General features: G+C 47.0%; 1 protein-coding gene across 4 annotated transcripts in view; it reads right to left on the bottom strand.

Moving 5' to 3' along the window:
• Window positions 1-26,364, bottom strand: part of TLR3 (toll like receptor 3) — a 292,328-nt gene extending 265,964 nt beyond the window's left edge. Inside the window, exon 1 of one of the 4 annotated variants that reach the window (XR_011194199.1) lies at window positions 26,140-26,331. The gene's annotated coding sequence lies outside the window, so the exon portion shown is untranslated. Of the gene's footprint in view, window positions 1-25,850 lie in introns of all 4 variants that reach the window. The other 3 variants (XM_069200038.1, XM_069200047.1, XM_069200054.1) reach the window with 3 other exon arrangements.
• Window positions 26,365-27,299: the final 935 nt, after the last annotated feature.

Raw genomic sequence — 27,299 nt, 5'->3', positions numbered from 1 at the left:
AACATTAACACAATCCGTGTCCGAGAGAAGCCATCCCTATCACTCATGTTTCTTTTTCCTCTACTCACTTCTCTCCTCCCAAACTCTGCAGCATCCAGTCAAGCTCCGATATATTGGTTTATTTCCACTGTTATTGTTGTTCTGCTTTCAGTTACAACTTGATACACTACCAAGGTCCTTCCACTTGTGTACTGTGCCTGTCCAGTCGTGTAACACATCAGGGTTCATGTATCTAGTTTTGTTTTAGCATCTCCTAATGGTATTAGAATATAAGGAGCAGAATATTTAGTCATGTAGTGAGATAGTGCTTGAGTGTTAAGGCAATGTGGCGTTAATTTTTCATGTGCTCTGATTTGCTGATGAAGCGCTACATTTCCTCACACCTCAGTGAATCTGCAGATTCTGTAATTTCATATGCAAAATAATGTATAGAAGCCCTCTGTTTTGAGGGTGAGTCAGAAGACTTTCTTGTTCTACTAGTTATGCTGTCTGTTTCCTTCCTGATTTTGCTGCTCATTTAGGGCCTAGAATAATTTCAAATTTTTGCAGTCTGTGTACAACTCTGCATTAAAAGACATCACAGCATTGACTCTTTACTACTTAATTTTTAATTCAGCAGAAAAACGTTTTAACGTTCCATTGATCTAGAACTCAATTATTGAAGGGACCCATTCCACTAATAATTTGAGAGGTATTTTCCTGATTTTTATATTGTGAGAGGTGTCTTAACACAGGGACACATTGCCTCATGAAACTGAGGTTCCACACCGTCTCTAATCCAGTGAATGTAGTAATTTTATGAAAATTCACATTAACATTGAGTAATTAATAGGGCACATGTATACATAGGCTTATCAGGTTAGAAAACTGTACAAACTATACATGTAAGAACTGAATCGAGTTTTGGCCTGCCAGGAACCTTTTGTGCTCATTACAAATAATTATTTTTGGTTATGTGGAGAAGCTCGTTTTTGCTTGAAATCTGGAAACAGGCAATAGCTATTGCTGGGCATATGGAGAAAAATACTGCCTTACTCGGGGAATGAGGTATGTACTACTGCACAAGTGGGGTCTGGAAACACATTTTTAAAGTTTAACACAAGTAAAAGTTAGCATAACTCTTACTGGTGAGGGGGGCGTAGCTACTGCCCGAGGAAAATGGGCACCTAATCAAAGAGTTCTGCCGTCTTGAGGGGCAAAAAACGTCCCGCTCCGCTGATACACCACCTCCACAGACACTTTAAACAGTGCCCAGCATACATAAAAAACTTTGAGAGAAACACCTCTTATAACCAAGTGCCTCATAGCGCCTGACCCTAAAATGACCAACACCAGGACTTACAGTAGATGAATCTCTACTCGACTACCCCAGTGTCACTACTAACATTTTACCCCTAGAGGTAAGCACTCCTGTACAAAGCTCTATAAGGGTAGGAACCTGTACTATATAAAACTAACCTACCGACCAGAGACAATATGGCACAGGCCCTCCCATCCTATGCCTGACCCTAAGATGGCCACCTCCATTTAATGCAGCTCTCTCTAAAGCATGCTCCAGAACTCTCTTACTTCTAAACTACAAACATTGGGTTCCTGAATTTCTCCACCACAACAGCAACCCAAATTGCAGACAGGAGGGGGCTGAAAATAATCCCTTATACTCCAAAGTGCTGTACCTTCCCATTCAACCATCTGCATTTCAGCGTCATATAAATTAGTTAAGTGTTACTAACCCAGGGAGGATACTCACTTTTGCACCTCATCCTACCTCCCAACAACCGGCGCCACCGTCAAACACCTCAAGGACTACCGAAACTCCACTAGGTGCAGCCAACGCGAAGTATACAGTAACATCTGCTCTCAAAATGGCAGATTCCAAACTGCTTACCCCAAAGAAGCGAGTGGAGGTCTGAAAGAACTGGCAGAAAAGAAATACAAGCAGGACTCCCGGCCCCAGACTCCCATATAAAATCTAAATCTGAGAACTCCGCAACTCTAGACCTAATTATACAGGAACTCATGCTTGCTCAATCAACAAAATCCACTACAGAAACTATACAGAGTGACCTTGCATCTTTGAAACAAGGCATGATACAACTGGGTGGCAGAGTCTCTGAAATAGAATCTCAGACAAGCCTCCTGGAAGACCACAAACACAACTCTTCTAAAACTCTATTAACCACCATCGCAAGACTAACTCAACTGGCGCGAATGGAAAGGAACATCACTGAGCTCGAAGACAGAACTAGAAGGGGCAACTTGCGCATTTTTGGACTTCCTGAAGGTAGCAAAAACCAAGCTCCTTCCTGTGCAGCCTTCATTGAACAATGGATCGCCCAAGTACTCAATATAAACTTCAACAAGGACTTTGAAATAACCTGAGCGCAGAGAGTGTCGACACCTAAGCCAGCAAACAGCAAAGCTCCAAGAGCCCTCATTTTCAGACCCCTCTGTTCCTCACATACTGAAGCCATCCTCATGCAGATGAAGAAAATACAGATAATTAAGTGGCAAATACCTCTATTGGGATTTCTCAAGATTACTCCAAAGACACTGTCAAGTAACAAAAGGCGTCTCTTAACCAAAGGAAAACTCTGAAAGTTCTGTCAATACAATTTTTGTTTGTTGGTCCTGCACAAATAAAAACAACGTACAACGGCAAAACCTTCATTTTTGAAGACCCTTAGGAAATGGACTCCTATGCTGCGGAAATTCAAGACCTGAAAATTACTTCTTAAAAACTCAGAAGCAATGGCTAACACTTAACACGAATCCTTCCTCCTAATTTTCACTAACTTTCTACTCAATTATTAACATACAATTATCAAGGTTGCCCACAAACGGCCTTAACAAAACCCAATTCACGTTCTTCCCATAATCCTGCAGAACTCTGATCGACCTTTGGGATTGATACATGGGCGCACAAGCTCATTCTCCCATAATAAGTATAACAGGACAAAATATATGTTTGAGTTGCTTTCACTTCTTTAAACCGAGACAGAATAAAGTGATCAGCAACCTACAAAACCTTAACTAAACTAACTAGCACCTACTAATTACCTAACAATAAACCTAAAAACCTACTGTTAACCCTAACCAATGGTAAGATTTCTCTTCTTCAATGACTGGTACTGTATCTGTATATTGACCTTCAACCTGCTTTGGTTATATCGGGTATTTTATAATTGCCTTCAACCAGATGTCAGATTTATTGCAATGTTTCAATGTTAGTCTTTCAACATAATTTAGATTTATCAAATCTCATATTGACATTAATTATTATTGATACCAGCCTCACATTGATAATAATATCATACAAATCTAGTGCCATCCAAACAACCTGTTGCCCAATTGCTATCAAAACTGCGTTTTGACCCACAGGTTGGACAATACAAAAATCAGTTTGCCCGTACTACCTGCAATACAGAAACCTGGGGTCACCTGACCAACTCACTTCAATATGTGTTGACTCTATGTTGAGAATACGCTGGCACTATGTGAACATAATGCTGGTATTAGGTTGGTATTATGTTGGTTCTAGGTAGACACGTTACTGATAACTCGCGGAAACTTTAGCTCTACGTTGCCACTATGTTGATATTATGTTAGCACTATAATGACAGTAAGTAGAGAATTTACTGCAAACTGTACATTGTACTCCATAATTATGAAACACATTGGGTACCATTTTTCACAACCTTAGCTGTTGACATAAAAACTTAACTCAGCAGAAATAATGACTTACGTGTCACCAACTAACACCCATCCCACAAATAGGCACCTCACTCACTACAAATATTACACTTTCTCTATATACTACATCTACTAAACCTCCAAATACATTAATATAAACAACAGAATACAGGGGCGTGGCCAAGCCACTAAACATGGCGGACGCGAGCTTCTAGAGCTCCGCGCCGCATCTGGATAATCCGCCTTAATTGGGGTTGAACAGGGGGGCGCGCTGCTCCCCGCGACTTGAATCGGAGCCTGGGAGGCTCAGGGACCCGAGCGACCCGCGAGTCGACCCCCCAGTGTGCCGCGGCGGCGGAGTTGCGTTGCACCCGCGGAGGCCGCACCTGAAGCTGGTGCCCCGGGATGTGGCACTCGAGGAGCAAGGAGCTCCCCGCGCAGGAGAAGAGGCAGCCTTGCGACCGCGCGGGCCGCGTTCGAGTCCTGGGCCGCGGGACGGGGCGGCCCAGAGTTGAGAGGCGGCCTGCGCTGGCGGGCAGCTACGACAGCACACGCTGCGCCCGAAAACTGGATTACCGAGCGGGGCGGCTGGGACGGAGGAGGCGACTGGAATGACCTGAGCTGCGCGCCTAGATTTGAGCCCCCTCCGGTTCCTCCCCCCGGCCGCAAACCGCATAGAGGAATCGGATGGCAGGACGAGGCGGCCTCAAGGAAACAAGAGCCCCGCAACAGGGGTGCCATACAGTGCCCTCACCGGAGGATCAGGCCGCGAAGCAGAGCGGCCCATGGGGAGAAACCAATTGAACCGGCCCTTATCTAACTCCAAGCCTGGGAACCGCTGGACTGCCTCCCTTGGCAGCCGATGAGCCTCGTCTGGGGGGGGGGTGGCAGCGCCCCCACCCCCCCGATGACAAGTAAGAGGGCGAGCGCGCGGCCCGCGTGGGCCCCACATTGGGACTGAGTGTGAACTGGAGCGGTACCCCTGAGCCCTTTGAGAACCGGGGGAGACGAGTGGCCCCTTCCCCCCTGCAGCTCGCCATAGCTCTGAATAGGAGAAGGTCTCCCCTCCTGGCGCCTGGGATCCCGGATCTAGAGGTGAAGTGAACGTGGCTGAGTGGTAAAAAGATCTGGGCCTCCCTTTGAACCAGAGGGAATCACTTGACTCACATCCAGGTTGTCACTAAATGCATCAGCTTCCTTGAGAACATGCAACACTGCAAAGCACCCCAATGGCAAATAATTAGGTATCGAGGAACCAAGGGGAGAGAACCACCTGGCCGGGCTGCTCGTGCTGTCGTGGGAGGGCTGCTATCTACCCCCGGACAAGCGGGCCAGGCCTCCCACTGGAAACCTTGGGTGCCTGGTGAGCAGGGACTGCACTAAAGGACATGGTACAAACTAGCAGTCAGGAGCTACAAACTGCACCTCCCTCTGCTGGGCCAGTCGCCTGGAGGAAACTATAGCACAGACCGAAGGAGAGCATTGGAGACGAGACTTGGAGCGAAACTGCGCTAACCCGGTGGTGAGATACCTACCCCACCCCCCCACCGATCCAATTGAGACCAGACTGGAACACGACGCGCATACGGCAGCCGACAAAATGGTGGTCAACGACCCGAGACTGAGCAGAGCCGCCCCCCCCCCCCCAAAATAAATAAATCTGGAACAAGATGCTTACGCTCTGGCACACGAGCTGGGAAAATACAAGATTTGCGGTAGAGCACATCGGAGTTTCACTGGAACGTGCCCGTACGTCGTTGGAAGCCAAAATAGATAAAGTGGCGAGCGACCTCGTCCTGCTCCACGCAGACCACCGCAAGCTCACAGACAAAACCAAAGAGATTGAGGCCACAGTAAATGAACTAATGCCCGTGACCACCCAATTGAAAACTGGAATGAAAGACATACAGGCCAGGGTAACAGAACTGGAACGCCGAGTCGAAGACGCAGAGGGCCGCTTCAGAAGAAATAACATCTGTGTGGTGAATCTACCAGAAGGTGCTGAGGACCGGGACCCGGTGACCTACTCGGAAAACTGGCTACGGGGACTGGTACCGGAAGGCAAACTTACTCCCTTCTTCTCTGTGGGACGTGCACATCACATCCCGGCTCAATCGAAGCTACTGGGCAATGCCCGGCGTCCATTCATCATCTGGCTGCTCCACTACGCAGACAGGGACATCATACTGAGAGCAGTGACAACCGGTCCGCCTCCCCAAGTGGACAACGCGCAGATCATGTTATTTACTGACTATACCTTAGAGGTACAAAGAGACAGAGCCTCTTACCTGCCTTTGAAGCGTAAGTTATGTTCCCAAGGTTTAACCTACTCTCTGCTATTCCCCGCCAAACTACGAGTTGTGACAGAGGACAAAACACACTTCTTCTCCACTCCAGAGGCAGCATGGGAATGGCTTGAAACATCTGGACTATCCTCTGGTGGCGCACCAGAACGAGCAGGACCGATGCCTCGACCCAGGCGCAGCCACACCAGAAGGGACCAGAGGAGAAACACGACTCGCGCCAAATCAACGGAATGCGCTCCAGACCTGGAACAACTAATCCAGGAGAGAAGGGAAGCGATTCACACAGCTGCAACAATCAGTGCGTCGCCCCTCCCCTCGGGACACAGAACTCTCACAGCCGACCAGTGACCGTCCTCTCACACCGGATCAACTATTGGAATCAGACCACACTGGAGGGCCCTCTGTGACGCCGGCCACTGCAGACAAACTTTTTTAAGGAAACCTCGAACAATGCCTAGAGACCACGCACAGCGGGAGCCACCAAGCCAACGATGTTTGCATGGATTTGACTTGGGGGACGGGAGGGCAACAGACCTTACCGCTGAACATATACAATAGCTAACAAGCAACCATGTACACTCTGGGTGACCTGAACCCCACTCACAGACGCTACACTCACCTAAGATCGGGGGAAATGGAGCTCCCCCTGTGTTCCCCTCCATGTTCCTTATCTTTTATCTGCCATAACCGGACAAGCAAAAACCCATGCCTGAAGTACTCTCCCCCTTTTGTGAACTTGGCCTACCCCCAAGCTCCTACCAGTGGGGACACATAATGTATGGATGTGTGTTAGCACGTTATTGGTTTTGTTGTTGTGTTTGGGCGGTGACCTGTTGTCTATCTGCTCTGATGGCATTAGTTATGTTCTGTTCTTGCCGGCCGACATTTACCGAATCTTTGGCCTTCAGTGGGGAAGAGAAAAACAATGACGAGATACTGCGCTGAGGGGCGGGACAGGGAGACATGCATGACAGCCCAAAGCTTCCAATATGGCCACGTACACAACAATCACCTGGAATGTAAGAGGTATTCACACCCCCAAGCGACAATATGCTATTTACTCCTACCTCAAACGTCATTCAATTCACATAGCACTCCTACAGGAGACACACATAGCGAGCCCCGAGATCCCCCGACTGCGCCAGCGCTGGAGAGGACAATTATACGCGACAGGACACTCTGCATATGCTAAAGGTGCGCTAATTTGGATTAGAGCTGGTACCCCCTTTGCTGCGGAAGAACAGGTCGTAGATCCACAGGATTTGTGCTAGTAAAGGGAAAACTCGCAGGGCACATGGTTGTATTGGGCTCTATATATGCCCCAAACACAGACCAAACTGCCTTTCTACACAGTCTTTCTCACCAACTGGCGGGTTGGAGTGGTCTTCCGTGGCTGCTTGTGGGGGACTATAATAGTGTACTCGACGTGGAGTTGGATCGCTCCTTTCCTCCACTGCCTACCTCACCAGTGATGGCAGCCTCGAAGGGCCTGGTAAACTGAATCCAACAATGGAAACTAGTAGATGTGTGGAGGCAAAGACATAGGATAGACAGGGTTTATTCCTTTTACTCCACTCCACACTCCCTACATGTACGCCTAGATAGAATACTTTGTACAGCAAGTTTCGCCCAGGTGGTGGTGAACTCGGAGTACCTAGGGCGCACACACTCTGACCACAACCCCCTGATTGCGGGACTGTGCTGGGGATCCCCCCGCCCGGCCATTCCCACATGGCAGTTGAGACCCGAGCTGCTGGAAGATGCTACTTTTCGAGCATCATTGAGCGCTGTAATCCCAGAATTTATTTAACAAAACAACGGCACGGCCTCGTCGGGCTAGATAGAGTGGGACGCATTCATGGCTTTCATACGAGGACACCGTCTGGGAGCCCAGTGCAGCCTGTGCCGATCCATTGAACGAGAACTGACTAGAGTATAGCAAAACCTGTTACAACCAGAGAGGGAAGCAATTAACAATCAACCAGATGACTCGAGACTATCAGCAATACGCGCCGAACACCTGTCACTACTAGAACGCCTGCGATGCCTAAATTACACTGCACACTCCGCAAGAACCCATGCAACTGCTGATAAAGCAGGCAAGCTCCTAGCCTGGCTGATTTGACGGGACTGGGAATGGAAACCGATAGTGGAAATCCTCTCACAAGCTGGGGAACTAATATACACACCTTGGGAGATACAAACCGAGTTCACAAGACACTACGAGGCACTTTGGGGGTCATTCAGACCTTGGCGGACGGCGGAGGCCGTCCGCCAAGGTACCGCCGTCAAATGACTGCACCGCGGTCAAAAGACCGCGGCGGCCATTCAAACATTTCCGCTGGGCTGGCGGAAATGCCCCTGCAACGTGGACGCCGGCTCAGAATTGAGCCGGCGTAGTTGCAGGGGTGCGACGGGTGCAGTTGCACCCGTCGCGTATTTCAGTGTCTGCAATGCAGACACTGAAATACTTTGTGGGGCCCTCTTACGGGGGCCCCTGCAGTGCCCATGCCATTGGCATGGGCACTGCAGGGGCCCCCAGGGGCCCCGCGGCACCCCTACCGCCATCCTGTTCATGGCGGGTTTCCCGCCATGAACAGGATGGCGGTAGGGGGTGTCTGAATCCCCATGGCGGCGGAGCGCGCTCCGCCGCCATGGAGGATTCAATGGGGCAGCGGTAAACCGGCGGGAGACCGCCGGTTTACCCTTTCTGACCGCGGCTGAACCGCCGCGGTCAGAATGCCCTTGGGAGCACCGCCAGCCTGTTGGCGGTGCTCCCGTGGTCGGTGACCCTGGCGGTCACCGGCCGCCAGGGTCAGAATGACCCCCTTTATGCCTTGAAAGCAACTCCTGGAGGTGACTCCGGCGTGGAACTACTTGCCGGAGTAGAGCTCCCACATCTAAAAGACAAACAGTTTGAGGCGCTTGAGGCACTTCTCGACCTTGAGATTAAATCTAGTATCCGCGAGCTTACATCTGGCAAAACGCCAGGCCCAGATGGACTCCCAGTAGACTTTTATAAGGCCTTCGCGGTGCAGCTAGCGCCCAAATTACTCAATCTTTACGAGACAGCTGAACGGGAGGGACGTTTATCGGCCACTCAAAGGGAAGCATTACTGGTCTCCCTTCCTAAACCTGGGAGGAACCCGGTGGACATGGGCTCCTATAGACCATTGGCAATGCTGAACACCGATTATAAAATACTAGCCAAACTACCAGTGACGCGCCTCGCACCGACAGTGCTGGGTTTGATACACCCGGATCAAAACGGGTTCGTCCCAGCCAGAGACACCTCTCACAATATCAGAAGGTTGTTCCGAGTCATGCAATATGCGAAACGTGATTGGCCACAAGCAGGCTGCCTCGTTTTAGACCTGGAAAAGGCCTTCGACTCTTTGGAGTGGCCCAATCTGTTCAGAGTACTCCGACAGTTCGGTATAGGCCCATTCTTCACTCGCCTAACTAAATCACTATACACTAGACCACTAGTCCCGGTGAGGTTAGGATCCGAGATGTCGGAACCGATCCAGGTGTGCAGGGGCACGAGACAGGGTTGTCCTCTCTCGCCATTGTTGTTCTCACTTGCTATGGAACCCTTGGCAGCGGCCTTGCGTAAAGAAGGGAGTAACTGGGGTATCCCATTAGGGGACGGCATCCACATAGTCTCACTGTACGCTGACGACCTTCTCCTATACTTCCGGGACGTTACGCGAGTCCCCCCTGAAGCCGGCTCACTACTACAACAATTTGAGCTAACATCTGGCCTGAGGGTCAATTGGTCTAAATCTTGCCACTTTCCCTTCGACCCAGGAATCCCGGACCCGGGACTTAGTCTTGCCAGAAACTCCGTTCCATGGCAACCCCATACATTCAGATACCTGGGTGTCTGAGTTTACCACTGTGAGAAAGACATATTCGAAGGCAACCTTGTAAGGGCTGTATCCTCAGTCAAATCTCAAATGAGCTTCTGGAGGACACTACCGCTGTCAGTAGCAGGCAGGATGGCACTCCTGAAAATGGTAGTTCTGCCCAGACTTTTGTACTTTTTCTCTAACCTCCCACACTATATCTCTCCTGGTTTCTTCAGCGCTCTGGAGACAGGATTGAGGGAATTCATCTGGAATGGTGGCCGCTGTAGAGTTGCTTTAAAAAAACTGTACTTACGGCCAGACAAGGGCGGACCAGCAGTCCCTAACCTGGAACAATACTACCTAGCGGCTCAGCTCCAGTGGATATCCAGATGGCTGGCAGATACTCAGCTCGTGGACACAGCATCAAAGAGTAGACCTTGGTCAATCCAACAGATACAACACTTATTCCACCCACTCACACAAACGTGGTCCCCATGGCAACTCTTTCTTAGGGTTGCTCACAAATTTTTCCTCCGATCACTCCGCCTCACAGACTCAATAGTTCCTTTCGCACCGGCCCTGGCACTATTGGGCACACCAAGAGGTGCCAGAGTCACGTCAGAACCCGAACTACGCACATGGCACGAAATAGAATTGTACACATTGGGAGATCTTTACGAAGAAACCCAGCTGCTCCCCTTTGCCAGGCTACAGGAGATGGGACTGCCACCTGGCCAGTTTTTATTACACTGCTCCTTGATAGGGGCAATGAGATCCAAATGGGGAGACATCTCAGTGGCTCCCCCCACTCACTTACTGATCCAGTACCTACAGGTGATGGGTCGGGTCACCACCTGATTAGCTGGCTGGCAGGCTCTTTGAGATCCCAGACTGCCCTTGAAAACTAAATGTTACGTGTGGCGTGGGAAACAGACACTGGCGATTCGATCGCGCTAACGCAATGGAAGTCTGCCCTCTCGGGCCACCTTAACGTGCATCGCAATTCTCGATTTCGCTTAATCCAATATTACATAGTGCACACAGCCTACCTCACGCCAGCCCGCGTGAACAGATACTTCGCTCGTAGAGATGCGGCTTGTCCCCGATGCCGCGAGATCGGAGCAGACTTGTTACACATGCTGTGGTCCTGTCCTGACTTGGGCTCCTACTGGAGAGCAGTGACTGACAACCTATTAGATTGTATAACACAGCAGATACCTTTTACATGGGAAGCATGCATCCTAGGATTATTCCCCAGATGCAAACACCACAGAGCAGAGGTACGCTTCGCAGACTTAGGACTCATTGTAGCAAAGCGCTTAGTGACCCGCAGATGGAAATCATCGGACCCACCACTGGTACAGGCCTGGAAGCGTTCTCTTGAGGTGTGGGCGGGGGCAGAGGGCACGTCGCTGGCGCGAGAGGAAGCCTTGGGGTTGAGACAGTTTCCATTGTCCACCAACTGGGAGGGAATGCTGCTACGACTGCGTGATATGGGAATATGCCCATCAGAAAAGGGAGTGGAATAACATAGGCGGATGCCCCTCTGGTGAAAAAATCCAATATACGGGAGAATTAAGTACGAAAAGTTGGCCAAACGGACCCTGACACTGGGAATTAAAATGACAACACCTACTTGACGTGGCACCTGGCCCAACCCCTCCGTCAGTAAACTGATTCGCAACACTGTGATCCCCACTCGGATTAGGAAATAATTATACAAGTGTAATCTGTAAAAGTGTCTACTGCCGGCAATTGTTAATCTTAACCTCCCTCCCTTTTCTTTCCCTTTATTCGAATGTTAACATATATAAAATTCATAATCTCTGCCTACTTAATCAAACTGTTCCAATTGAACATTTGTGTTAGAAACAACTTTAAATCAGAAAACATTATTGAACGGTGCGTAGGATGATGGACATTGAAAACATTACTGACTTTCCAAACTGTAATCATGTAAAGGGCTGACAACGATAAAATCCATCAAGCAACAAATACAAAACTGTAAGACAAATATAGGCAACATAACAAACGAGATGTATAGTTGACTAATTGAAAGTATATGCTGTATAATATGCTGCAACAATGCATCTCAATTACATTAACAGATATGCAATGATATAAGAATGCACACCATACCATGTCAACCAAGCAAATGCAAAATCATGAAGCAATGTAATGATAAAAATACTAAATAAACAGATTTATGAAAAAATCAACAACAGAATACATATTATTATCCACTCCCAATAAATGGCAACGAACTCACTAGGCACCACTATGGAAACAATGCCAGGCACTTCAGCCACCATACAATATAGGTAAACATACCATACTTAGGGGCGGATGTAGGAAACATTTTGCATGGAAAACACGCATTGGGATGCTCATTCCCATTTTGCGAGTCGGTAACGACTCGCAAAATGGGATTGCGACTCGCAAATAGGAAGGGGTGTTCCCTTCCTATTTGCGTCTCGCACTGCGATGCAGATTTGCTTTGTGACCGCGAAAGCGGTTGCAAAGCAATTCGCAGTTACCACCAGTGTCACACAGTGTCGCCATTAATGTTTTTTCAGAGCAGGCAGTGGTCCAATGGACCACTGCCTACTCTGAAAAACCGAAACCAAATGGTTTAGTTATTTTTTTGTATTGCAACTCGTTTTCCTTTAAGGAAAACGGGCTGCAATACAAAACAAAAAAAACTGATTTATTTCAAAAGCAGTCACAGACATGGAGGTCTGCTGTCTCCAGCAGGCCATTATCCCTGTGAGTGCAGGGAAACTCAATGGGGTCGCAAAATGCGACCCACCTCATTAATATTAATAAGGCGGGTCTTTGCGACTTTGAGATTCGCAGACGGTGTCTGAGACACCGTTCTGCATCTGATTTTGCAAATCGGAAATTGCGAGTTGCACCGACTCGCAATTTCCGATTCGCAAAATCAGATTTTACTACCTCTGGCCCTAAGACACAGCCGTAACTCTTAATACCCACCCTATTCTATACAGAGCACGCCAAGAGTGCACTCCGGACCTAGGATTGACCACTCAGGGCCTCCATCGCCTCTCCTCAGTTATATTTTGTCAGATACATCTATTTTGTATCTAGATTCTCAACATCAAATATTTAAACAAGCACTGTATTATCATTTTCTTCTCCGTTTTCTTTTTACCTTTCATATCTTTCCTCCTGTGTTGTAACACTCTACTATCTCCTTTCCCTCCTCCCTAATCCCTCCCATTCCTCTCTCACCCATTATGTTTTATCTCACCCATGCCATCCCTTCAAACCCAACCACCACCCACCCTCCTTCTTACAATCACCTAATCCACAAACAAGAATTGGCATTTAGCTGGTTACACTGACACGAAGACTCACCTCCCACAAAAATACAGAACATAAAAATAGTCTCCTTTAATGTCAAGGGTCTAAACCCCCCAACCAAATGACAGAAAATCCTAGACTATACACATAAGCTTAAGGGAGACCTCATTCTCCTTCAAGAAGCCAAGGTGACCATGAATGCAAGGCAATCCTCCTAAACAAAGCATGGGTTAGTGCCTTATCATGTACCCCAGCCACAAACAACATAAATGGGCTGATCACCCTTATCTCAAAAGTCTCTGGCCTCACTAGCCTGTCCTCTGAAGCAGACATTTAAGGCAGAAGGCTTCTTACTAAAATTCAGAGGGATAACACTGAAATCATAGTCATGAACATCTTTGCTCCCAACAACGACCTTTTGGATTAATCTCAATAAAAAACTCTCAACTTTACCTACCAATTGCATATGGTTCTTAGAGGATATTTCAATTTACCCTGGGACACCACCCTTGACAGGAATTCTGCATGTCAATATAAACCCAACAAATCCCATAAACAAATGCTAAACATGGGCAATACCTTTAAACTTAAAGACATGTAGAGACTATTTAATCTCACAGGGAAAGATTACTCATTTCTATCCCATCTGCACAATACATTTTCTCGCATCAATTATATCATTATTGATGAAACTCACGTACCAGCCACCTCTCCCCAACCATTGACTCAATCCTTGCCGCAGACCATGCATGTATTTCATTACTATTATAATATCGCTTTCGACACATCAGGAACAAAAACATGAAGAATGAACTACCTCCATACGAAGGAACCTTCCGTCAAGGATATAATCAAAAAAGAGATTGATGAATACATAGAACTCAATAGGTCTTCTGGTCCAAATGCACAAATCATCTCAGATGTCTTGAAATGCACCATCCGTGGGCACATGATTAAACTTATGTCAAAGAAAAACAAACTAGACAAAAAAAATGTAGACCAACTAGAACAAAAAATAAAAGCATTAGAGAAAGATCTCAAACGCACCAAAGACAAAACTCTATTAAACAATCTAATTAAACTCAAGTATGAATACAACAAAATTCTGAGCAACAAAGCCCACCCAATAGTCAAAAAATACAAAGGCATCAATTTCTGTGGACATAATAAAGCTGGCAAAATACTTGCATCTTATTTAAAACAGACCTGTCAGAAGACAAGAATAACGTCCATAACCAACAAACATGGCATCATATCAAGAAACAAGAAGGACATCCGAAACACATTAAAAAAATATTACCATACTCTCTGCTCCAAAAGTAAAAACACTTCTTATGACATATGCTTAGACTACCTCAACAAAATTAATGTTACTAAGATAGATGAATCAACAAAAGAATCACTAGAACCGCTGATTTCTCGCAAATAAATCACACACGCTATCAAAACAATGAGAGCCAGGAAGGCCCCTGGTCCCGATGGCTTCCCGGCATCATTCTAACAAACTTGGGGTACCTCCCTAATCACTCCCTTAAAAGACTTATTCGCCCACTTTTTCTCCACTAGCTCCGCTGAGGAGGCATCCATAATTGTTCTACCCAAAGAAGGGAAAGACCCATCCAATCCCAAGAACTACCAACCAAAATCCCCCATAAACACAGACTACAAAATATATGGAAAGGTCCTAGCCCTCAAAATAAAGGGCATTCTCAAAAACATAATACATACCTCTCAATCAAGATTTATAAAAGGGAGATTCAGCGAGGATAATATTAGATTTTTTAGCCATGCGATTGAAAGAGGCAAACTCCTGCACCAACCAACCTGCGCGTTAGCAGTAGATGCAGAGAAGGCCTTTGATAAGGTATAGTGGATCTTCCTCTAAGCCTCACTCATCTCCTTCAACTTTGGCCCTGCTCTCTCAAAAATGATCTTTGCTTTATAGAAAGAACCAAAAGGTAGAATAAACATTAATGGAAAGTTGTTTAATCCCTTTTACCTCCAACAAGGAACCAGACAAGGATGCCCTCTTTCCCCACTACTATTTCTACTAACACTAGGGGGGTGATTCTCACCCTGGCGGGCGGCGGAGGCCGCCCGCCAGAGTTCCCCCCTCCAAAATACCGCTCCGCGGTCGAAAGACCGCTGAGGGTATTTTGGGTTTTGCACTGGGCTGGCGGGCGACCGCCAAAAGGCCGCCCGCCAGCCCAGTGCAAAACAGCCTTCCCACGAGGAAGCCGGCTCAGAATTGAGCCGGCGGAGTGGGAAGGTGCGACGGGTGCAGTGGCACCCGTCGCGTATTTCAGTGTCTGCAAAGCAGACACTGAAATACAAAGTGGGGCCCTCTTACGGGGGCATGGGCATGGGCCCCACGACACCCCATACCGCCATCCTGTTATGGGGTGTCAGAATCCCCATAGCGGCGCAGCGAGCTGCGCCGCCATGGAGGATTCTTTAGGGCAGCGGAAAACCGGCGGGAGACCGCCGGTTTTCCACTTCTGACCGCGGCAAAACCGCTGCGGTCAGAATGACCTGCGGGGCACCGCCAGCTTGTTGGCGGTGCTCCCGCCAACCCTGGCCCCGGCGGTCCATGACCGCCGGGGTCAGAATGACCCCCCAGATCCCTTACTTACATTGATCAGACAAAATCTATTCATCCCCTGTATCCCTTTCTCATCAGGCCCACAAAAAGTAGCTGCCTACGCGGATGACATTCTCCTTTTTACCACCCAGGCAGACTCAGCCTTGCCACACATCATATCTACCATCAACGACTACTCTAAGATGTCAGGCAAACTGCCTCAACACAGAAAAGACAGATGTTCTTCCTCTCAATGTGTACTGCAACAGTTCACACATCAGTCCCTATGGACTCAAATGGGCCCCAAATAAGATAAAATACACGGGTATATGGTTCACCCATAACCTTAAAGACTCCATCACTCTCAATGAGAAAAAGACGTTAGATAAATTTAAAGCTAGCTTAGACAAATTGTCAACAAGGTTCAATGCTTGTTGGGGTAAAATAGAATCTATCAAAATGATGATTAACCCCTCATTATTATCTTTTTAATCAGCATGTCCCCCATATAACTGTCTTTTTTTTTTTTTTACTAAAATATACACGTTACTTACCGAATTCCTCTGGAAGTCTAAAAAGCCCAGAATTGCCCTAAAGAACATGAGGCTTCCTAAAAAAAACTTTGCAGCCTAAACTTATCCGACTACCGGAGATACCAACATGCCTTCCTTGCAAAACAGGGGAGCCACTGGCTCTTAACCACCACCAACACCTCACTAAAAAAACCAACACAAGACAAGTGGGAAACTCTACTATCAGACTCCAACAACACTCCAAAGGTCTCACTGGACGAGCCATAATGGATTGCTAATATGGCCCACTGGTCTGCAGCCAAACTTTATAAACTAGGCCTACAATCCTCCAACACATGCTTGAGTTGTGAGAAGGAAACAGGAGACTTAAAAAACATGCTAATGGAGTGCACATCCATCAAAATGTTCTGGCAGGGCATCAGTAATACAATATCTCAAATACTTCATACAAAATGGACTCCTACTTTAGCCTCTATTACACTGGACATCCTTCCCACAGACATTAAACAGGCATTAAACAAAGAGGACCGTCTCCTATGGGACATTCTAGTCACAACTGGCCTTAAAGCTATCCTCAATTAATGGAAAGACTCATCCAAACTATCCCATATACAAAGTGGGAATTGGTTCAGTTCCCATAACTGCCTGTAACTCACTAAACGTATACTTGATAACAACACCACTGAAGAATGGTAAACCTTGGTGCTAACTAGAAAACTTTACTTCTTACTTGTCTATGTAACCAGTATCATCTGATCACTTGATCATTCATGCATTCACTCACTCATTCTCCCACCCTCCCCCTCCTATCCCCACTCTCCCACCTCTTCCCACCACCCCCTTCCCCATAAACTCCTTACTTTTCAACCCAAATCATCTTCTCTTGCCTCCGCTCTTTTACTCTGATGCAGTCATCTACAACTGGGATGCCTTAATCATTCACCACAACATCAAAAACCACTGTCACATTACATTCATTGATTAGCCCTACCTCACTATTACAAATAAATGTATCTCTACTTTTGTAAATGTGGACGGACTCCTTGTGCTATACCCTAAACTACTGTTTCCACTTGATTTGATGTACCAAACACTCTACTGTTTCGTTTCATTTAGGTTACTTAATTTTCTTATTGGGTAACATCCCAATAAAACGCTCTTAAAATTAAAATAAAAAATTCTTACTGGTGGGGGCCTTTTAAGGCAGACCATACATGTTTGAGTGTTTTGTGAATAATTATTCTGCCTGCTGACCATGTGAAGAATGGCATTACCCAGGCATGTCATGTTAGGCCAAGGACAACAAGTTTTCATGCTTATTTTGTCCTTGGAACATGCAGGCCTAACCCTTTGCAGCACAAACCCTCTGGTTTCCAGTTTACAGTACTACATTATGGGGCAACAAAGCAACTGTCTGAAGTTGTGGTAATATTTGTGTCAATATGTTTATGCTGTTCAAGCTTGTATTTATGGTTCATTAATGCAAAGTCTTTAGTATTAGGGCGAGTGCTCTCAATACTAGTTGTAAGCTCGGACTGCACTACTGACAGTGGTTCCATTAAAAAATGTTTACACGTTTGCTAAGTGTAACAATATGAGGTTACATGTATGCCACATATTGGGGGGCCAATAGCACAGTTCTTTAAGCTTTAAGGGCGCACAGGAGCAAGGGCCCAAAGTGTTGGGGGGGGAGGGTCGCCGCTTCGTCGTTAGTGGCTGCAATGTTAGAGTGGAGCAATGAGAAGGAGAAAGGGGCTCCATGAGTTGACGTGGGGGTGCTTTATGGAGAGGAATTGAAGGGGGAGGGAGTCTGGCATTGCAGACACCCTACCAGAGTATATGGCAGAGAAGGTGACAGTGGGGTAGGTGGTGGGGTGGTTCCTTGGGTAGAGCACAATGTTGGGGGAAAGAGACGACCGTGCGATACGATGGAGAGTGGAGATGATTTGAGGTCCCGCAAGGGAGGCCATGTAGTGGTGGGAGAGATGACAGGTAATGGCTGGGAGAGTAGTGAGTGGGTAGGTAGGGTCCTGTCCAGCACACTGGGCCTCTTTTCTGTTTTGCAGGTGCCAACGGCAAGAAAGACTCGGGGGAGCTCATTGCAGCTCACTACCTTCTAGAAGAAGAGAAGGCAGGGCCCCTGGCTGCTGGCAGGAGCAAAGTGGGACACAGAAGGAAGGAAGATTTCAGGCGACCTCTAGCATCCCAGGTCATGAATCGGGATCGAGCTTGGTGGCAGGGTGGGAGACAAGGCATTTCCCTGCCCCTCAGCACCCAGTGGAGGCCACGGGACAACAACACACAGGATTCCACAGGTTTGCAGAGGAGCAAGCTGAGCCGTCAGAGCTAGCAACTGAGTTAATTGGTCACACGTTTCTGGATTATGATGAGGAAAGCCTGGAGGAAGGGGAAGTGCGGGATGAGAATGGTGCGCAGGATAGGGAGAAGGCATAGTGGCAAGGTGAGGAAAGGTTAGGGTGGGGGAGGACAAGTGATGCTGTTTATATGTGTTGCAGGTGTCCAGTGCTGCAGGAAGGTCTGACAGTTACCAGGGCACTGCCAAGTAATCAAAATTGGCAAGGCGGCAGAGTCAAGAGCAGCCACCGACCTTGATGCCAAGTAAGCTCTTACATGGGAGCCAAAAACGCTTGATATCGGTGGCAGTAGAGGCCATGGAGCCTGGCGGTGGTGGTGAGGTCCGCCTTTGGAATGGTGTGTACACAGCAGACGGAGGTGTAGGTACTGAGGAGGGGAACCATCAAGGGACGGACAAGACGACAGCCAAAGTGGACAGTGCTCGCAAGACGAATGACAGACCAACGACTGGGTCAGGGTCAGAAAGGATTTGGTTGGTCGAGGACAAGCCAGACAAACAGGAAGGTTTGGAGAGGAAGTAAAAATCAAGAAGCTCCCATACATGCGGACCTCTAAAGCTCTTGGAGCTCACCTTATGTTGGTAACAAAGGAAAAAATATGGAAAGGGTGCTACGTGGAAATGTTGAAGCTCTTTCACAGGGAACTTCCGCAAAGGAGGGTTCCAAAGACGAGAAAGCTGAGCTGGTTAAATGACTTCAGGTTCCAGTCACGATCGAAAACTGGATGGCTGTGTACTTGATTTTTGCCAGAGTTTATTTTTAAAAATATCCAGCAAGGTCAGTGGCTCTCCTAAAATACATGGATATATTTACAAAGGCCCAGTTAAATTATGGAGGGTACACCTGGGTCCAGTACGGTGAGGAGTTCCGGGCCCATATGGTGGTAGATCCAGAAGTGCAGTGGGGCGAAACTGATGCTGATTTATGGCAGCACACCTGGAGACCAGCGAAGTTCAGGAAGACAGTCTTCACGGCGAGTGGCCTTCCCATACTTTACCGCCCGATGAGCAAGTCTCAGTTTTGTGCGCTCCGGTGGATGTGGCCTTTTCCTTGGTGGAGCGGGTTGGACAGGAGGCCCTCATGGCAAAGAACTACATCATGTCGGCTTTCTGTGCTTTGTCGGTACACCCTGATGACTTTGAACAACTAGGCATCCAGTTTGAAGGTTGTTGGTACGTGGATAAGACGCTGCTGAAGGGCTGCTCCATCTCATGCGCACTTTTTGAATGTTTCAGTATGTTCTTGCAATGGGTGTTTTCAAAACGGACAGGACATACACTGATCCAACACTATCTGGACGACTTTTTCATTGTAGGTAAGCCTGAGGCAGCACAATGTCCCAGACTGTCGGAGGCCTTTCAGGACATAATGTGCTAGTTGGGGGTTCCCCTGGCACTGGAGAAGACGGTAGGCCCTACCACTTCCCTGTCATTTCTGGGAACTGAGATAGATTCAGTGGCAATGGAGGCCTGCCTGTCAGTAGAGAATAAAGTGGCAATGTCGAACTTGTTGGATGACATTCCGGAAAGGGACAAAGTAAAAATGAGAGAAAGCAATCCAAGTCTTACTAGGTCATTTAAACTTTGTGTGAAGTGAAGGGCTGTCAGGGCAGGGAGGACATTCTGCAGGCGGTTGGGGTTGTCCTTGGCGGGCAGACGTTTGCCTCCCCACCATGTACGTTTGAGGGCAGGGGTAAAGAATTATGAAGTGTCTCTTCTTAGAGGCCTTTAATGGGGTCCCCTTGATACAATGGCTTGAGATGGAATGGGATGCACAAATGTTTTCTGATGCAGCAGGGGGGCAGGTTTTGGCATATACTGACAGGGAAGGTGGTGAGCAGGGGAGTGGCCTCAGCAGTGGAAATGTGGCAGCAGGAGCATTGCTTTCTTGGAGTTCTTCCCTTTGGTTGTAGCGGTGACCCTCTGGGGAGCCCACAAGAAGGTTCTTTTCAGGTCTGATAATATGGCAGTGGTGCATGTGGTCAACTGGAAATCTGTGAGGTATGTGCAGGTGCGCAAGCTGCTGCACGTTTTTTGTACTGCTCTGTCTCAGACACGATATAACATTCAGAGCGAGGCAAGTTCCTGTTGTGGACAATGACATTGCGGATGCTTTATCTCATTCACAGTGGGAGAGGTTCCTCAGTCTGGCCGCAGATGCGAAGCTCATGAAAGTGCAGATGCCTCCAGAATTTTGGATGATACGAGACTAAGGACCCTTCAGCTGGTTTTGAATTTGCTGGCAGTCTCCAAGCAGCAGGCGTACTCACAAGCCTGGTGGGAATTCTTGCAGAATGGGGCATGCAAGCGATGGGAGGAGTGGGAGAGGGTTGAGGATGTTGTTCAGTACATATTGACGCTCATACAAAAGGGGAAATCCAGAATGACCATAGCAGGCAAGCCGGCAGAGATTGCATTTATGGGAACACTATGCTGGGGGTATGTTCCATCAACGGGGAATTGTGGAAGCGTATATTAGGGGGTTAGGCTAGAGAGATGGGAACCCGGGGGACAGCCAGGAGACTGGTGACATTTAGCGCTACTTACCGCCTTGGTGTCCACTTTGTCTACAATCTGTTTTGACAAAAAGGAGGTCATGTTATTCAGTACAGTGACAGTGTGGATGGTTTTCAGGGCTTTTCCGATGTTCAAGCTACTGGGTGGTCGGGGACAGCAGGGGGTCTCGTGGCAGGATATTCAGTTTGGGGAGCTTTGTCTGGGTCTGGCTCAAAAGGTCCAAAATGGACCAAAGGGGGCGGGGCAACAGTGTTCATTTGAGGTCCTACCCCGACAAGACCATTTACCCCATAGCATGCGGTCACGTATTACGGGCAAGCCAGGGAGCTCCTTGTGAGCCAGTGTTTATTAACAGGGAAAAAAAAGTATGTGACAACGTTCCGGCTGCTGTCTGTTCTGTGAAAAGCGGTGCAGGCCTTGGGCCTTGCTCCAACAAATTTTGGTACCCACTCCTTTAGAATAGGCCTGACTACAGAAGCGGGTAGGAGGGGTTAGGGTAGGGAGCACATCATGAGTGTGGAGAGATGGGTCATTGATGTTTTTCAGAGGTATGTGCGCACGAAGGGAGAAACATGTTAATTCTGTAGTTGGTGACTGTTTTGCTGTGTTTGTTTCTTTTCAAGTTCAGTATCTCGCCCGGCGAACAAAGTTTTGTCAATTTGGCTGGTGGGCCATTCCTTTGTAAAATGGGCACAGTGGGCATCCAAGGTGTTAACTTGGGCCTGGTCCCCTCAGCGTACAGCTTATTGGCATGGAAATGGGGGAATGCGGTGGCCTGAGCTGTTACCCTATTTAAACAAATTGATGGTGAGGGACCCATGCCCGGATGTGTTTTTAGTTCACTCAGATGAAAATAACTTAGTTTGTGAAAAGGGTCTGCAGATTCTAAAAAACATGAAGAGAGACGTTAGGGAAATACAACGGTAATGGTCAGAATTTCATATAGTCTGGACAGCATTTGTACCGCACAAAGTTTGACATGGTGCAAGACAGCCAGGGGCGAATAAACAGGCGAGGAGGAAAATGAATAAAGAGATGCAGAGTTTTTCTTGAGTGAGGGGTGTTACACTTTTGGACCACTCTGATATTCAGCTGAGGGATGCTGTATTTTTCAAGGGGAATGGGATCCACTTGTCCTTTATGGCTATGGAACTTTATTAGCTACATATCAAGGACACTATACACAGCATGCTTTGGGACGATTAGTGGGTTCCTGCTAGGGAGGAGGGCAGAAAAGGCCTGTTACGGCTTTTTCTGGGTGGCGGGGGCAGGTCGAGTTGGCATGGTTTGCATGGTTTTAGGCTTGAAAGCAGCAGCCAAGGTGGGAAAGGAGAGGGTAGACTGGACTACAACCGGACGAGCCAGGCTATTAAATGATCAACAAGAAATTATTGTTGTTACAGTTGCAGAGTTATTATCACCTGGAAATGAGTTTTAAAACAGTAATTGCAATACTGAAATCAGGGAGGGGAAGAGCGAAGGGGAGGGTAGGGGTGTGGGTGTTACAGGTAAATTATATGTATAGTGAGGTTGTTAGTTTTGTGAAGCAAAGGCCTAGGGTTTTTTATTGTTAGGTGCGTCTGTTTTCAATAAAGCAGCCTTTTCACACAGTCTGGTGTCAGTCTCGGTTATTCTTCCCTTTTCCCCAATGGGTTTTTGGGGGTTAGCCGACCAGGAGGAAGTCTCCTTCCTGGGATTATTGTAGAACTGGAACAGTCAAGGGCTGTTGGGCTTCTTTTGGGCTCTCTAAGTGGGCACCAGGTATATAGCTGGCCATTTCGCGACATCTGCCACAATTTTGGTGAGGCGAAATGGTAGCTGGCCACTAGTCAGGGTTGTAAGGTTTTTCCACCTCCTTCCCACCCCTTGAGCTAGGTTTGCTGGTGGGTGTATTTTTTTCCAGAGCACTCATTTGGGACGCCTTCTTGTTTACAGGGTGCTGAGGAAGGATATTTGTAAGTAAGTCGTCGCTTGGAAGCAGGTGCACTAGCGGGGGCAGGTCAAGTTGGCATGGTTTGCAGCGTTTTAGGCTTAAAAGCAGCAGCACGGTGGGAAAGGAGAGGGTACACTGGACGAGCCAGGTTGTTAAATGTTCAGCAGAAAGTTATGGTAGTTACAGTTGCACAGTTACTATCATCTGGAAAGGAGTTTTAAAACAGCAATCACTCAAGTACAAAAGGAAGAGTACAGGATTGCAATACTGAAAGCGGGTAGGGGGGCAGTGTTACAGGTAAATCATAGGTATAGTGAGGTTGTTAGTTTTGTGAGGCAAAGACCTGGGGTTTTTTATTGTAGGTGCACCAGTTTTCAATAAAGTGGCCTTTTTCACACAACCCGGTGTCGGTCTTGGTTATGCTCCCCTTTTTCCCAAACTAATCATCCCGGAACGGTTATCTTTTTACAAAAAGTGAGGAACTGTTTTTCCTAAATTAAAAAACTACGGGCACATAGTGCCACTCAGATCCCACCCACTTCGACCACTGTATGCAAATGCTGGAACACATATGCAATATGTAACAATAAGAAGCGAGGACAAGAAAAAAAGAGAGAAGAAAATAAAGGTAATTGTGGCAGGTAGAAGAGGAGTCTTTGTTAGAAAGAATTCAAATAATTTGTGCCACTCAGATCCCATCCACTTCGAACACTTAGGCAAATGCTGGAACGCAATACAATACAGTAAGAAAATTCACGTGCTATCCTGAAATATGCCCTCATTTTAGTGAGAACTCTAACACGAGTACAAAGACCCCTGTATCGTGGGCACATTGTAAACTACTACGTAAGAGCTGATCAATGGTACAGCAACACTATGCTTCAAACAGAATGACATACTGATACGCACAGTAAATTGGCATCATGTACACGTGATGAAATGCAGTTCCTTGACAGCCTAACAAGGCGTTACAACCAAGAATGATAAGTGTTTGGACTTGTCTTGCACCACTGAAAGCAGATCATGTTGAGGCTATTTCACTGCGTTGACAAGTTTATAGTTGTGTGCTATTATTGTGATAAAGCTCCGTAGTTGAGCGAAGAGACTTGTCAATTGTACGCATGTTTACTGTTTCAGAATAGTCGGTTAAATTTACAGAGAGATTTAGAGAGCACTTCCCCAAAAGCGCTGTAAGGAAATAGCGAAAAACAGTGTAATCACTGCAAAATAGATAACCGAACGCAAGAAAGGGATAAGGTGGAAGAAGTGGGAGGAGATGCTCCTTGTGGGTGGGACTGAAAGAGAGCCCAGAGGAATAGCATTGCAAAGTGTAAGGGTAAGTAGAGAGAAAAGCCGGAAACAAAAACCAGTGGAGGGAAACGGGGAGCAATAAACTGAAGTTACAAAGCAGATCGCAGATTGAGGTGGGAGGTAGCCACACAAATAAGGGAGAAACGTCAGGGACAGGTGAAACCATCAACACACTTCAAACCAAGGAGAGGAAATAAGACATTGGACAAGAGTGAAAGGGATGTCAAGGAAGAGAGTCAAAAATGGGAGTAACGTAAACGGTCAGTGGGGGTCACAAAAGGAGCCCAATGAAGGACTGAATGCAAATTGGAAAATGGCAACAGCAGCTTCAAAGTTGGTGTTTGGGGAGATGACGGACACAGAAGCAGAGAAAAAAACACAATAGCCAAAGTGGTATAAACCAATAAGAAGAATTAGATTTTCGTAATTTGGAAGATCAACAAAGGACGAATTTCGAAATATCTTCGGGTAAAACGCTCTTAGGATAAAATAAGTTAACAGTCAAAAATAAAACTCATTGCAGTCATTAGGAGAAAGAGAAGAAGAGGATGATGATGAGTACAGCAGGAAGACTTGTGGGGAGTGAAGAGGCAAGACATAGCAGCATTTCAGTTTTTGGATGTGTGTAGATATAGGAGGAGCGAGGACGAGAGAGAGAGAAGAAAATAAAGGTAGAACATCTGAAGTTATGTGATGCAGGTAGAAGAGGAGCCCTTGTTAGAATTCAAATAATTTGCCAGGCAAGGTCCCCAGTGAGGGCTGAGTAATGGAGCTAGGGGTCTTGAGCATGTTTAACATCTTTCGTTCTATTGCTGTGACTGTGACGGGTGATATTTAACAGCCTTCTAGGATATCTTAATGGAGCTGTAACCTGTGATCTGAAGGTTACACACAGACAAAAACACACACGCACTTAAGAAAATGCATTATCGTATAGAGATATCTTTTTCAGCGGAAACCTCGGAACTCGATGTTGTACACATATGGCAACAAAAAATCACATTGCTTTTATCTGTGTTATTTGAGGCTGTAATAAGTAAACTCCAAGTCAGAAATAGCTATCTGCAGCAGGTGCATTAACCCTCTAAATTATCTTACAAGATCTTCCATCTGTATTATATCTATTAACACTCTTTATTATCGTACTAGTTTAAAGTGCATTTTCATAGCGCTTAGCGTTGCGAAGCCTGCATGTTACACGTACGTCTCTGCAAGATTTGCAATTCCACCGCTTCAGTTGATATTGTTACTTGGGGACATGCCTCTAAAAGCATGTTTTCCGGGCTGTATCCCTTCTTATATTTGACCCATTAGGGTTTATGTATTTGAAAAACACCTTGGTCTGCTCAAAGCTCAAGATCTGATTTGGGGTTTCGGTTAGAGTAAACAACAGTCAAGTGTATGAAGAATACATATTACTACTTTACCGTGACCGTGACGTCACCATGACCGTGGCTGTCATCTACAAACAGCAGTGTTTCGTCTAACAAATGGAGCCTTCCGGTCTGCACCTAGAAAGACTGGTTGTGAGGTCTCCGTGACCAACAACTCAAACAATGCGAGAACGAGAGACCTGCTGCAAGAGTGTTGTTCGACAAAAATGTTTTTTCATCTGCTTCTCTGTCAACTTCGTCCTTCCCAACCGCGTCCCGGTTAAAAAGGGCCGGTCTGATCCCTGTCCCTCAAGTTAATACTCGATCAAATGCATAAACAAACCTACTGTACAGGAACAGCTCCTCTAGAAGCGCGGCTGGGCAAGAAGGGAGAGGCGGATCACTCCTAACGACTCACGCAAGTTGCCGCCGCCCTGCGACTTTGAAAGCCTCTGTTGCCAGCAGAAAAAAGGGCGACAGCAACTGGGAGGAGCCAAACTAAACAGCTGCTTCCCAAACTGTAGTCGTCCATCGAGGGCCCGCAGGATCCCCTCTATTCCTGTGTTCTGAAAGACAGAACATCTGCACGCTGAAACGTCCGCTATGCAACTCTAGGGGCGTAGTTTGCTTCGTAAAATTTGGGGGGAGCATTTGGGGCGAGTTTCAGACAAGCAGGGTGCATGAGAGGGACTTAAGGGGCAGGGGAAAGGGAGAGAAATGCTGATTGATAGGAGCACTAAGTGAGAGAAACACATTTAGTAAAACCAACATTTGAGGACTTTCCAAACAGAGATGAGTGTGTGTTTTTGTCAGTGTGCATGGAAAAATCCCAGGAGCAATCGGACAGACACCTCACCATACCGAATTGAAAGCACCTGTACCCAACTATTCATCAGAAAATACAATTATTATGGGGTGGACCCTCCTAGACACCCCTTGAAGCTACGTCCCTGTCTATGAAACGAAGCCCATGACATTTACATTGCGAAAACAGTGATTATGTGGTTTTAAGCACTTTATAAAAAATCAGATTAATAGAGGAAAGCTGCAGTGGCCCTTACAGACGAATACCCACCCAGATCTCACTGGCCTTGGCATCAAAATAAAAGTGGCCCCTTTTAGCAAATCGAGTAGCTAAAAAAATGGCCCACATTTGCAAATCGAGGCAGTTTCTCAACTTGTAAAGACACAGGCCCTCAATTACAATAGTTCCTGATAAATCGTAAATTGCAACCCGTGTCTGCTAGTGAAATTTCAAAGTGGTGGTGCAAGCTAGGCGCAATGGCCTGTGATTATGGTGCAGGAAAGTATGCTTCTTTGCATTTATCACAGTTTACAAACATAATTGAGATGCAAAGGGCTCTCAGGACAGCTGCATCGGTACCACCACTGCACATGCACTATTGATAACGATGCCCTTGATTGGACACGAGTCTAGCGATAGTGTGGCCACTGATGACTTGGAATTAAGCCATGTACTCCACACTTTCCACACACTGTGCC

Source organism: Pleurodeles waltl, chromosome 1_2 (assembly GCF_031143425.1).
Source record: "Pleurodeles waltl isolate 20211129_DDA chromosome 1_2, aPleWal1.hap1.20221129, whole genome shotgun sequence".
Classification (NCBI taxonomy): Eukaryota; Metazoa; Chordata; class Amphibia; order Caudata; family Salamandridae; genus Pleurodeles; species Pleurodeles waltl.
The sequence above is the reverse complement of the archived record's forward strand: the minus strand, read 5'-3'. Positions and strand labels throughout refer to the sequence as shown.